This window comes from Haemaphysalis longicornis, unplaced genomic scaffold (genome assembly GCF_048455015.1).
Source record: "Haemaphysalis longicornis isolate Haplotype H1 unplaced genomic scaffold, Haemaphysalis longicornis Haplotype H1 scaffold_2, whole genome shotgun sequence".
NCBI classification, from domain to species: domain Eukaryota; kingdom Metazoa; phylum Arthropoda; class Arachnida; order Ixodida; family Ixodidae; genus Haemaphysalis; species Haemaphysalis longicornis.
The window spans coordinates 222587411-222601498 of NW_027526295.1; positions in this window are offsets into that span (position 1 = coordinate 222587411).

Genomic DNA, 14088 nt, shown 5'->3' on the forward strand with positions numbered 1-14088 from the left:
CCCTCTGATTTAAATCCAGGCCCACTTGGGTCTCTGGTTTCGTCCACAGAACCAAATTTCCGAAAGTTAATCCTGGTACCATGACCCCTTTCCAGACTCCCCTTAGCACCTCGTGTTTGTTGTAGCCCCACAGTGCTCTATGCTTCATTATAGCCGCGTTCCGCCTTCCTTTCGTCTTAAGGTAAGCCTCATGCGCATGTGTGTAGTCCTCATTAAGCCGTACTCCTAAATATTACACTCTTTTACCCGTGGCATTTCTGCTTGTTGTACTGATTCGCGTTTCTGCTCCGTGTCATCGTAAAAGACCATGATGCCCGATTTTTTTCTGCCAAAGGTTAGCCCTAGGTGCGTAGCTTCTTCACCGCATATATCGATCAAGCCCTGCATACCTATCAAGTTGTCCACCATCAACAGTATGTCTTCTGCATACATTAATTCTGGAACCCGTTGTTCCACCACCCACCCGTTCGAATCTCAGCGTACTGCCCTCTATAGTTTCCTTTCTAACCCCGACATGTAGATCATGAACAGCAATGGAGAAAGAGGACATCCTGGCTTCAAACCCTTGCAGGTGTATACAGACCTATTGTATGTTACCCCCTCCCACACTATTTGCACTTGGTTCTCCCGGTAAAGTTCCCTGAGTAAGTCAATAAATTATACCCCCCCCCCCCCTCCCTCGTCCTCCAGGATATTCCATAGCCGCTCCCTGCCTACGTTATCATACGCCGCTTTAATGCCCAGAAAGGCTAACCACAAATGTCGGTTTTGCATATTCGCCCACTCTATGCATTGGCTTACTACAAATGGGTTGTCATCTAGTCTTCTGTCCTTTCGAAACCCATTTTGAAGTTCCCCAGATTATCCTATTTCCTTCCACCCACTGCTCTAGCTCGAATTTCACTGCCTGCATTCCTAACCTGTACAGCACTGACGTGACGGTGACTGGTCTGTACGAGCTCGGTTTAGTCCTGTCTCCTTTGCCCTTGTGCATTAAGTTCATCCTGCTCGTTTGCCACGTGTCCGGTATTGCCTTCTTTTCTACCCAGTGCTGATGGCTTGTAGCATCTTTCCCTTGCTCTTCGGCCCTAATTGGTTTACCAACTCCATCGGTATCCCATCCGTGCCTACTGGGTATTTTTACCCGCCGCGGTGGCTCAGTGGCTAAGGCGTTGCGCTGCTGAGCACGAGGTCGCGGGTTCGATTCCCGGCCGCGGCGGCCGCTTTTCTGATGGAGGCTAAGAGCAAAAACGCCCATGTGTACGAGATTTCGGCGCACGTTAAAGATCCCCAGGTGGTCAAAATTAATCCGGAGCCCTCCACTACGGCGCGCCTCATCGCCTGCGTTGCGTCGGCGCGTTAAACCCTACAATCAATCAATAAACCTACTGGGTATTTTGGGGGACCTTTTCCTCTGCTTTTTTTCACTTGGGCTCATCGACATCTATCTCCAGACACTCCGGCCTCCCGGTCATGACCTCTCCGTGACGCTGCGGAGCCGCTTCATCCACGTTACAGAAATTCTCCGTGATAATTTTATGAAGGTATACCAAGGCCTGTTCTTCTATAGTACCACCTTCTGCGGGTCCTGTGCGTTTCCCTAGTGCCCGCACATGGTTTCAAAACTTCGTCGGTGCTAAACGCCCCCACACCGCTTCATTGAACGTATAAAATACCGTTGTATAACGAGTACCAAATTTTTATTTATAGTTCAAGTTGATAAATGATTTCTTTTCCAGCTTGGACTTCTCTTGCACATATTTAAATCGTCCGGAGGGCGTCTAACCAGTGAGGCAACCATGCAGCGAAAACAGTGAGCGGAGTGACGCCGACAACGCATCGCACCATGTGTCTGAAATTCACGCGTACGAATATTCGCGGCAGCCATATTTCCGACCAGTCGTGCGTCGCATACGACGGCGTGTTACTCGCGTCTTCCTATCGCTCGCGAAAGAGGTTGCCGAGGTGCGTCCGCGCCTTCACTTTTTCTTTTTAAAGCGGCCACGGATACACAGAAGCGGATCCGGGCGCGAACTCCGCTTCGAAACAAGCGATCCACTCTATGGGAATGAGAGCGTGCCGCCACGTGGGCCCCACAAGAATGCGACGCTCCGCCGTCCACGGACGCGGTGCGCGTCCGAGAGTCCTCGCGCCACCCAGCCCAGTTTCTTTTTTCCCGCATCGCGTTCCGCCTTTCTTGGGCATAAAAGTAGAACGAACGTAGCCTTGAGAAAGGGCCTGTCGTGACAGAAGGGCTCAGCGCGCTTCGACGCCCGCCGGCCTCTGCGGTGCACGCAAGCGCGCAAAACGCACCTCCGAGGGAAGACTGAAACGAGGAAGTTTCCAGGTGAAGAGTGTATACACACCACGTTGGAACGGCTATCCCTTGCCGCCTTGGTCGAAGCAAGTTTTCCATTTCTTTTTTATTACAGCCTTAGCCTCCGCAGTGAGGTCCGAACAGGAAAACTTTGCTGCGATTCGGCCGCCGGTATTTCTACTGCCGGTGAAAGGGGTTATTTAAGGGCAATTCAAATCCACGCCACTTTAAACGTATTGACACATGCAGCCGATGCATGAATGCCAATAGTTTCGGAGAGGAAGTTTACCTAAGCATGCACGTAATGGATACATTCCTGCGACATCAGAAGTAGAAATCAAATAAAGAAGTACACGTTTTTTTTTTTTCAGGGTGTCTTCAGATCGTCTCACAAGTCGAACATAACACGCAAAAGCAGACACCAAACTAAAGCCAAGACGTCAGATGCCATGCCGGACTCTCTGCGTAGCATTCCATATTTTTTTCCCTGTTTTTATCCTGATCCCCCTTTCCTAATCACGCTTTCCTCCTATTAGGATCAGAGGTCGTACTTTACCCAATTAAAAGTACTACAGTCGACTCTCAATAACTCGAAGTCGATTAATTGTAAGTGCTGTTCGGGTCCCCGCGATTTTACGTACGTGCAATTTAAAGAAATAAATGGCTCGGTTATTCGAAGCTAAAACCCATTATATCTGTTAATTGGAAGTTATTTCGAATAAAAAGCATCGATGTTTTCGTCATTTCTCGATAAAATTCAAAACCTTAAGCGCCAAAACACCGCCGTGCTCTGCACTATGTCGGCGCCATGGGCACTGAGGCAGCGCACACTCGATAAGGCGGCAGTTGAATTGAGACTCGTGCTAGCGTACGCATCCCCCTCTTTTCAGGCCCTCAACCTTCTTTGTTGTACACAGCGTCGTGTGAGCAGTTTTCGTAGTGGTAGGCTCTTCAGGCTTCGATTTTAGCGATAAGTCTTAACTATCACGGCAACCCGTGCCGCACGCTCGAATTGGCAACGACAGTTGAGACTCGAGAATCAAGAAGGGAGAGGTGTGGCGAATAACAATGCTGTTCTTGTGTTTCTTGTTTAATTGGAAATTCGGTTATTTGGAAGTTTTTTGCGGTCACGGCGGAGTTCGTATTAACGGGAGTCGACTGTACTACTGCCACTACTACTACTACTACTACTACTACTATTGCTACTACTGGCACTGCTACTGCTACTACTAGTACTGCCACTAGTACTACTACAACTACTACTACACTACTACTGCTACTACTACTATTGATGCCGCTGCTGCTGCTACTGCTACTGCTACTACTAGTACTACAACTGCCACTGCTACTGCTACTACTACTACTATTACTACTACTACTACTATTATTATTATTACTACTACTACTACTACTACTACTACTACTACTACTACTACTACTACTACTACTACTACTACTACTACTACTACTACTACTACTACTACTGCTGCTGCTGCTGCTGCTGCTGCTGCTGCTGCTAGTGCTACTACCTTTACTACTAACTGCACAGCACAAAATTATCAAACCAGTGTTATTTATTACTTTAAATGTGAATAATTTCCTAGTTTGCGTACTCAAAGCCGCAAAATCGAACTGTTCGTACATCTGTTTTAGTCCAGTAGACCCCTCAAGCACGATACCACTCCGCGCGCCACTAGACCCGCCGCCTCTGCCACCGTCATGGTCTACAAGTCACCGCACCGCACTGCTTCTCCCCATGCGGCCCTCCTCTCGTGCGAGGACTTCTTCCTGCATTGTCTTCTCGGCGGCAGCCACGGCGCTTCCTCCTAGAACTCCCGCGCCGCGTACAAAGGCCAGGAGCGTGCTTCGCTGCCTTGCCTGCACGCGCACGTGCGTGGAGGAAACAGCCCTGCAGGAAGCGGGGAATGTCTTCGCCCAGCTTTGCACAGCGGGCACAATTCACCGCCGTACTGTCCATAGGCGGAAACTCGTCTCGCATGCAAGGAACCTCGTCGCATGACGTTGTTGCAAAAGAGAACCGCGCCCGGAGCTTGCTCTCTTCCCCCTGCAATCACTGCTCTGTTTCCGCCGAAAAAAGCAGTGATGAAGGAAGAGCGGCTGTGCTCGTAAGCGGGCCAAAGCGTTAAACTTTCGGACGCGTGTTAGTCTAGAAACGAGAAACTGGTTGAAAGCGCGGCGGCAAATATGCGGGTAGTTTGTTGCTCGAAACGGAAAGTGGCGTACTGATTCCTGGACGAGAGCCGCGCTCCTTTACGGGCAGCGGGCAGGCGAGATTTACGCAGATTAGCGTTCTGAATTCAGCTCCCCGTGAAATGCCCTGCAATCAAAGAAGCGCGAATGTAAAATTCCCAGAGCTCGTGTGAGTGGGACTGTTGGGCGATCCGCAGTTTCTAGACGCGCAAAGAAGAAATGTTTCTCGTGGTTATTAGCGGCGTGGCGCGAAGACGCCTTTAGTTTGTTCGTGTTCTTCGTGCCCGTTAAACTTGCTCCATTTGTACTGAGTTTTCTAGAGATTACAGTAAAGTTGAGACACGAAATAATTCTGTCGCTGTATAGATAGCATTAGATAGCGAAATAATAAGTAGGGCAAGTTTACTGTTTCCCAAATTGCACAAACATACGAGGACTGTAACGATAGGCGTAGGGCAAGACAAGGTACATAAATAGAACATAATAAGTTTTAGCTCAAATCTGAAGTTTATAGAAAAATAAAACTAAGAGGACCTGTTGCAGACCCGTTATAGGCGCGCAAGCGCTCACCCATCACATTCTCGCTCACAGCGTAAACGTTATTGGCCGCCGCGTCTTTCTCGACGTTGGGCCTCGGTGCCCATTGACAGCACTGGTTCGTATATGTGGCCGCAAGCCGTTCCGTTTATTTATTTATTTATATTTATACAGGTACCTACATCGCCCTCACGGGCATTATTGTAGGGGGGAAACAAGCAAAGGAATACAGTACAGTCAATATAACAAAAAATGGTTACGGGTAAAGGCTGTATGGTTGAAACAACAAAGTGTTGACTTACACTGTCATAAATAAGGCATCACATTGCAAATACAAAGCAAAAACGCAAAAAAAAAGAAGAGTGCTATCGGTTACACAGGGCAATAAAATAAAACAAAAAGCAATTAGTACGGAACGCATCAGAAATGTACAGTAGGGATTAGTTCAACAAAAAATTCTGCAAATTTCTAACAAAAGATGGGGGAGGCGCAGAGACAATTTCCTCTGGCAAGCCGTTCCACTCATGCGTGGTCCTTGAACCCACGCTTAGATTTATTCCACTTACCACCCTTTTAGCGGGAAATTGTCTTCTCCGATGCTCCCGAGACCCATGCACAGGCGATCAGCCGCCCACGACACGTTCCCAATGCTAATGCTAGTGGCAACAGATTTAGTCCCCAAAACGACTAATGTCGATGCCCCTTTAGTACGTTTTGGCTTAGAGTTTAGAAGAGATGAGAACTGAAAATGAAAGCAAACTGCGAACTCCGTACACACAAGGTGAGCGCAGCAAGAAAAGGGGCGCCGAAACAACTTGCAACATTCCAATTCACAGCCCACCTGCGTGAAGAGCACCGTAAATTTACAAAAGTGATGAAGAAATTCTTCAGGAGACATCGGTCAATAATCTAGAGTCTGCGATCCACGCGGAATCGAATGAGGTACACTAGAAGCACTTTCACGGCACAATTTTTTTTCCCGGCGTCAGAGCGTATACACTTATGAAAACTTTATTTCCTTTTAACTCACAGTCAGTTGCCCATCAATTTCCCAGAGGTAGTACAAGGGAAGTTTCCTTTGAACTGCGCCTGATTTAAAAATCGGCCACTGCTTTTTTAATAGACTTTCAACGTCCTTCCTTTCAACCACCTCCGAATGTGCTTCCTTGGAATTTCCTTTGAATGTACTAACTACACCTAAATAGCCTTTTAATGTACTAAAGTTGAATAGCCTCTGAATATATTATCAGCTGTAACACCAGATGGAACAGGTAGTGCACAGAATATAGCCACAAGCTTTTCAGCTTGAGGTTGTATTGACTCAATTCTTGTTCCAGCACACATTTCTCCCTAGTACACACGTTAACTATCATGAATAACATACATCCACATTGAAATCCAACAAGTTTCTGCTGCCACTTAAGGCATTTTACTCCGTACAGTGTCCAAAACCCACCGATCAGAAGAGAACACAGAAAAAAATTTACGCAAGCATGACTGAGCAAACAGAAGAATCATTCAGAAGAGTCAGTAAAGTCCGCGCAATTCCTTCATTTTAAAAGCTGTCCTCACGCCAGGATAGTTCAGAGGCTCCTGTTGATCTCCCGCTGGGAACAGGTGAAGGCAGGGCACGTGTACGCTGCAAAAAATCAGTGACATCAGAAACTAAAACAAAGGGAAGGAATTTTTCACAAGAGAAGTGGGAAACATATCAATGCCAAAGCACTTGCAAGGGTGGGTTGCCATTCTTCTGCTCATAGATATTAGGAAAAGCATTGCAACACCAGCCCCACAAAGGCGTGTATGGGCGACACATTGAAGTAGCAAAAAAAAAAAAAAAAAGAAAGTGAATGAAATAGTATCAAAAGTATCGACATTAAAATGGCGATATTTCTTGGTTCTAGATATTTCATTTGCGTGCCACAGGAGACACTTATAAAGTTCTGCAAAGTGTTTTCATTAAGATCCCTGAGGGTTTATGTTCAACTCCAGTCATCTTGGTCTCACAACCCGAAGCAATAACAAAGCCCACTGCTTTGCTACTATTTAGCGCAATGCTATTACAATCGATTATGTGAAACACCCTTTTAAACACTAATTCATTAACGACGCCAGCAACATTTTTTTGCAACCAACATCAGTGTGAGGTATAGGTGCCCACTCTTTCAAATTATACAAGATCGCATGTTGTTGAGACCCGTTACTCGTCTTTCAAAAACTGCTGAAAGAAAGGGAAACTAGAAATGAGGCTAGTATAACTGAGAACATAACTGTGTGAATTCATAACGGGGCCGGATATTACAATTAAAGGCACTAAAAGCTTAAATCTTTTGGAACTTACTGATAGATGTGGCAGAAAACACAAACAATGCAGTACAGTGACGGAGTCTGGGGCCTCACAAACCCTTATATGTGCCACATCACAGTGAACAAAGTTCAGTATCTTACCTATTTAGAAGCAAGTGAATATATAATAATTTGACCTCTTTTCTAGAAGGAAATACATAGACTGTTGAGGGATTCCTGCTCTAACGACCAGTAAAGTCTGTGCACCATTTATTTCCTACTGCATGGAAATAAATGGTGCATCATCAAGAAGGCAAACCCTAGCAACAAATAAAAGCAGCTGCCATCATCTTGCGTCACCGCTGGGCCGTACCCATTGCGTGTCAGGGTTTAAAAACCGCTAAGTCAACTTCTTGTGCGACATCATGTACAGTCTTTGTCAAAATTCTAGGTCAAACCTGAGCCTTCTAAACCACTAGGCGTGAGCTGTTGTGTGCTTCCCATTTCAGGCGCGAACGCACGTGAACTGGCGAAAAAAAGAGCCTGCGAGGGATAACGCCACGAACGGTGGGCAGTGTTCTCGAAAGTCGAGCGCGGTACCGGCGCTCGCTATGACGTCATAGCTAGGAGAGGCGAGGCTCCGCCTACGCGGCTGGGCGAAGGTCGTGCCGGGCGCCTTGCGCCGGAGGAGTTCTATTTCTTAGTATTTTTTTTTTTTTTGCGAACGCCAACGGGCCAAGCTCGAGCTTAAACAGATCGAAAGCTTACACACCTATTTTAGAACTGACTGAGAAAAAACAAAGTAGCAGAAGAGAACATACTACGGTGACAAATCTAGCGAAAAGAAATGCTCAAGGTATATTGGTCAGGGCACGCTTAAAGGTATGTTTCCACTTGCGAATCGCAGACGTAGCAGTCGATTGCTCTCGAACCAACTTTGCTCGTAACTCGGTGGCGCCACAAACCAGTTATCCAATCATGGCTGGAGTCCGCTGACGTATCCGGAAACCAAACATTTGTTTACTTCCACCATTGCAAACGGCAACAAGCCGCACCGCCGGCAAGTGACTTTCTGTGCACTTCAGTTCTTTGTCAAGTGGGTTCAGCGTACATGAGTAGAAATCAGCGAACAGTGTGGGAATCATAAATGTGCCGAAATGTGCTCAATCGTAAAAGCACGTATTATTCGTAGCTAGCTGGATGAACGGCGGGACGGTTAACTAACTTGCATCCTTTTGTGCATCTTTAGGTGCGTAGAAAACACTCTGGAGTTCAAAGGCGCAACTTCTGCATTCACAAAAAAATAAAAACATTTGAAGCCCGCGACGCGAGTGTTGGGGCGTTGAAGTAAACGTGCGTATTTCTGCCTGAAATTGTACGTTGAAAACAGCCCGCCTGATATTGTAATTTTCGGCTCCTCCTGCAACCGTTTCAGGTCACTAGCACGTGTCTCAAATGAATTTCTACTTGTTCTTGTCGCGTTCGGGTAATATATTTTTATCTTTGAGCCCAACTGTTTGTTGAAAGCACGACGAAAGTTGCGCAGAATGGGAAACAACTCTGCCACGCACAGTCGCACCTGCCCTGGTCGTAATTGTGAACACCGTCTCATCGCGCAGACACGTGTTGCCCACCGTAGTGCGACATGCGCGAGTCACAAGCGGGAACGTACAATATTTGTCAAAATTTCTAGGCCACGCCGAATGTTTCTGGGGCACAAAAAATTCAAAGCATCAGCTTCAAGTTTAACTGTGACCAAACTATTTTGTGACATTGAAAAAGAGAAGTGTTTGATCTAACTTTCCGGTATAAAACGTTTCAGCCTCTCTTGAGAGGTCAGCTCGTACTTTGAAATTTTTGCGACCTATGCACCTTCGCCATGGCCCTGAAAATTTTGACAAAGACTGTAACTTAAAGAAAGCTAACTTTTCGCGCTGACGAGGTCAATCAAAGGTGCCCGTCCAGTACGTTTTCTTCCTGAAACATGCTAAGGCCTCGAAACGATAAGCAGCACTTCAGAACATATAGTTAAAATGCTGAATAGAAGGGTTTGTCGCCTTGCCAAACAACAGGACTATTTTGAATTTTAATCTAAACCAGCTTGAACTTCAAGACCACAAGGTTTCTTACGTCGAACCTCATCCAATCACACAAATTGTTGTTACATCACTGGGGATGTATGGGAAGCTGGCAGATGGGTTGCCACCCTTACTTTTATATCATAGCTCTTTAGTGTAAATGATTTCAGTTTGCGTTGAAAGTAGTGCGTTTGAAAAGAAACAACGCATCATTTTATCGTACGGTCGCTAATTTAGTTTGAAAATAATTTCGTAAAGCAATTCAGAAAAACGCTGCTGTGGTGGCCCCATCGGTAAAGCGGTCTACTACCGAGCCCAAGATCGCACGCTAGATCTGACAACCAAGAAGACTGAGCCTTCTTTACGAAAGTTAGACCGTGAAGTATCATGTGTCGAAATTTTGGCTTTTATTAGATCTCCATAGGTGTTTGGTCTCAACCTATAGCACTCTACTCCAGTGTGCCTCATAGCCCATGTGTTGTTTCAGCGTGAAAAAAAATGGGCACGTGGGCGCCAAAGTGCCCATTTTTGGTTGCTGTGTCAGGGAGCGAATGAGACTCCCATTGCTCCATTATAACCCTCCCCGACGCCTGAGCAATAGGGGTTGGGGCACACTACCAGCTCCTGGATGGAAGGCCAGAAGACTCTGGTCTCGCTAGCCCAGACATCGGACAGACCCCAGGGGTACCAGCAGAGTGACGCACTTCACCCACAGGAAAAGTGGCTACAACCATCACACCATTTTGATTAATGTTTATTCCTCGTCCTTCAAGCGCAGGGACCGTCGTCAAGGCTCTTTCGTTCACTGCTATATTTTCGGCAGGCGCTGAGTACATGATAGCCTGAAGACAATGGACCACAAGGCGGATATCGGGCCTTCCTCGAAACTTGGTAAACGCAGATTTTAAATGAAAATGATACACAAAGCCGAAGTGCGCGCAGAAATGTCCCTTGGTTTCTATGAAGTCGAGAAGGGTGCCAGAACTTATGCTAGTCAGAATCTAGCCCGTCCTTGTCAATTGTTGGAGTCTGACCAGTGCAATATGCCTGTGTGTTGGAAGGAAGAGTATAGAGTGTGGTGTCGACATGGTGTCTTGTCTCTAAGATGGTTCCGCTTTGATGTGACCGTTCCGCGCCTGCGTCACCTCATTCGTTTACTGGATGCCGCAGTGATTCGGTATATACTGAAGTCCCACAACGTGCACCTTTGAATAGAACACTTTGTATAGAATAGAAACATATGCTGTGCCCACACACCTCTCTTCAAAGGGTACCTTATTATCGGCAGCCCTGACATAGAATCAGAATGCATGCAGTTCAGTGTTGCAGTACTTCGCGATGAATGGTCCGAAACGCTTCACATCATTTGTCAAGTTCTGTTGCTATAAACGTCGTCTTGTAGGCAGCACAGAATCGCATCGCTGACTCCGTTCCTGCCCGGATATCACAACCGTCAGCGGTTGAAGGCGAATGCACTGTTACAGAACCATCGACGAAAATGTGCGACTCATCATCACACATTTAATGAGTCCATAGACAATGCTAGTTCTGGTGTAGACAGCATCTCGGATTAAATGCCAATTCTGGAAACCGATAGTTACATTTCTATTTTCGCTCACAACCCGCAAAGGCACATATAAAGTTTTGCCAACTACAAAGCTTGAAGGCTGAAGGCATAAGATGTCGTCGTGCTGTGATATATCTATACGGTAACCTTAACTGGGCTGGACCTTGAAGACATTGGACTAGTGTCACTAGGTAAGGTTACAGAGTATTGACACTCTTTGTTCCTATTGTTCCGTGCCGCCGCCATGACCATCGGTCAATTCGCGTTACGTGACATTTCTTCACACTGCGACGGTTCATGGGCGCCGCCATTTTATTTTTCATGCCTTTTAGTCGGTCAACTCTGATAGGCTTCACCTGCTCTGTGGCTGAGCGCGACTGACATTGTTCCGAACGCAAATCAAAGATAACGCGTGTAGCAGCATTTCAGCGGCAGAAAAGTGTCCAAAGATGCCGTTTTGCTGCATCTTCGGCAGAGCTGCTAACGAAACGACCCGGTTGAAGTTACCGGCAAGGCCTTAGATGCGGCAATACACTGATAAACAGCAAAATGTCCACCGTTGCTGACTTGCATGCCTCAGTGGCGGTACTCTGGTACCTTATCTAGTGACACTACATTGGACATGTGGACGACGCTAGCATCTTGATAGGTGCTAGAGGTGAAGTGCCACGAGCTTTTCGAGAAAGCACTATTCCAGACAGCAGTTCCTTTCACCTAAATGAAGTTGAGATCAGGGCCGTACCCAGAAATTTTTTTCGGGGGGGGGGGGGGGGGGGGTTATGAATTTTGGGAAGGGGGTAGTTTTGCTGAAAGCAACAGTAAGTATTGTTTACGTGCTGCCTGGAAAAGATTTCGGGAGGGGTTTGAACCCCCAAACCCCCCCTCTGGGTACGGCCCTGGTTGAGATCGATCTACATCTGGTGCCTTGGCATTCACAGGAAACCCTACGATATGGTAAGCAGTTATGATTGAAACCCGCCGCGGTGGCTCAGTGGCTAAGGCGTTGGGCTGCTGAGCACGAGGTCGCGGGTGCGATTCCCGGCCGCGGCGGCCGCTTTCCTGATGGAGGCGAAAAGCAAAAACGCCCGTGTGTACGAGATTTCGGCGCACGATAAAGATCCCCAGGTGGTCAAAATTAATCCGGAGCCCTCCACTACGGCGCGTCTCATCGCCTGCGTTGCGTCGGCGCGTTAAACCCTACAATCAATCAATCAGTTATGATTGAAGGCGCCATTATTCCGTCTGTAACGCCCCTCAAGTATCTTGTTTTGATCAGGACCTGTCAAAGTCAAGGCGTGTCCCTCAAGAGGGTTTGATCAACGCCCTCGGGTACACGGCTGTCATGCCATGAGGGACATCGGAAGGTTGTTGCTGCGCCCGTATAGGGCGCTCTTCGTTGGTTATCTCGATACAGGGGACCTTTCCGCGATAGTCTATACGCGTGCCTGAAAGCACGCAGGCACCAGCACTACCAATTTATCTTGGACTACCCAGAAATGTGTCCACATGAGGAACTATTGCAATTTTATCTTCTACATGGGGAACTATTGCAATTTTATTTTCTACATGAGGAACTATTGCAATTTTATCTTTATAAAAACCCTTGATTTTACGACGTCTCGGGGCGAAGTAACAATGCCAGAACTAAGATAGAGCAAGAAAAAAGTATCAGCGCAGGAGCAAAGACCCTGTCGCGCCAAGTGTGCGGTGTAAGTGTGTCGACACGAGGAACTATTGCACTTGTATATTCGACATGAGGAACTCTTGCAATTTTATCGTTTTAAAACCCCTTGATTTTACGACGTCGTGGGGCGAAGTAACAATGCCAGGACTAAGACAGAGCAAGAAAAAATTACTCCACCTTCCCGCGAGGGGAACTCTGTGGAGATGCGACGCATCTTGGGGGTTCACTTGGTGTTTCCGTTGGGTTGATTCTCTAATTGCGTGAAACGTGTGAGGAACGCGTATGATGTATTCTTTATTTAACACGCGGCGTAACGTTAACGATGACGACCTTGTGGTCGCTGAAGTGTACGGGTAGTGGATGGTGAAGTAACGGGACCACCGTGCAATTTGCAGCGAAGATCAAGTCTATGCACGTGCCCGAAATCGGAACGCCGGTGCTGGAACGACCGCGGCCATGACGCAACGTGGCGCGGCTATGACGCAACACAATCCAACACAATCCATTTTAATCAAATCCAATCCAAATCCAATCCAATCCAAGCCAAGCCAAGCCAAGCCAACCCAATCGAATCCAATCCAATGCCCCTCGCGAGAGAGTGTTCGCTATCGGAGAGGAGAGGGGGTGAGCGGCGGAGAGCGCAGCTCACGCAGCGAGGAGAATGGGGGAGGGGTGTGGATGGACAACGACAACGCCGTATGGAGGGACAAGGCGAGTGAATGAGATGCAGTCGCATCTAAAATTATAAGCGCAAGAGCAAAGGCCCTGTCGCGCCAAGTATGCGGTGCACTTCCAGGCACCTTTTTTTTTTCTCATTGACTAATCTTCCTCGTTGCACGCGCTGGCACGCGGGGAAGCATACAAAGCGTCGGCCAGTTTAGTTACTCGACGATCGCTCCACCGTCTGACGCATGTATTCGAGGAAAAGAGGCAATTTATGCTCTGGTCCGATTCTGGAGACTGCACCTTCCTGTCGTCGCGCCGGGACATTTTCCTCGTCGACCCGAACGCAGATAACGTGAAGAGCCGTCGGCTTTTGTCTCCATGCATTATACGCATGTCCCGCTTTGTGTAAGAGCCCGCCCTACTGAACAAAGCATGCCAACGGCGCTTATACGCGGCGAGCATGTTAAATATGATTGTACGTATTCAGCAAGCAAAAAAAGAAAAATCCTTAGCAATTCTATTCGGTAAATGTGGATGAGTAGAGAAGGTAGCTTTTTAGCAACATGTGGCACAGAACTGGGGCGAAAGGTATACGAGCCTTCTTTGACGGCGGCCATCCCTAAGGACACACACATACACGCTCACTTTTATTTTGACTTCCTGATCTTGAAAAAACCGCGGCCGGGACCTATCTACATAAGACGCTTGGCCACCTCCTCATTAGGACTTACAGAGGAAGAGT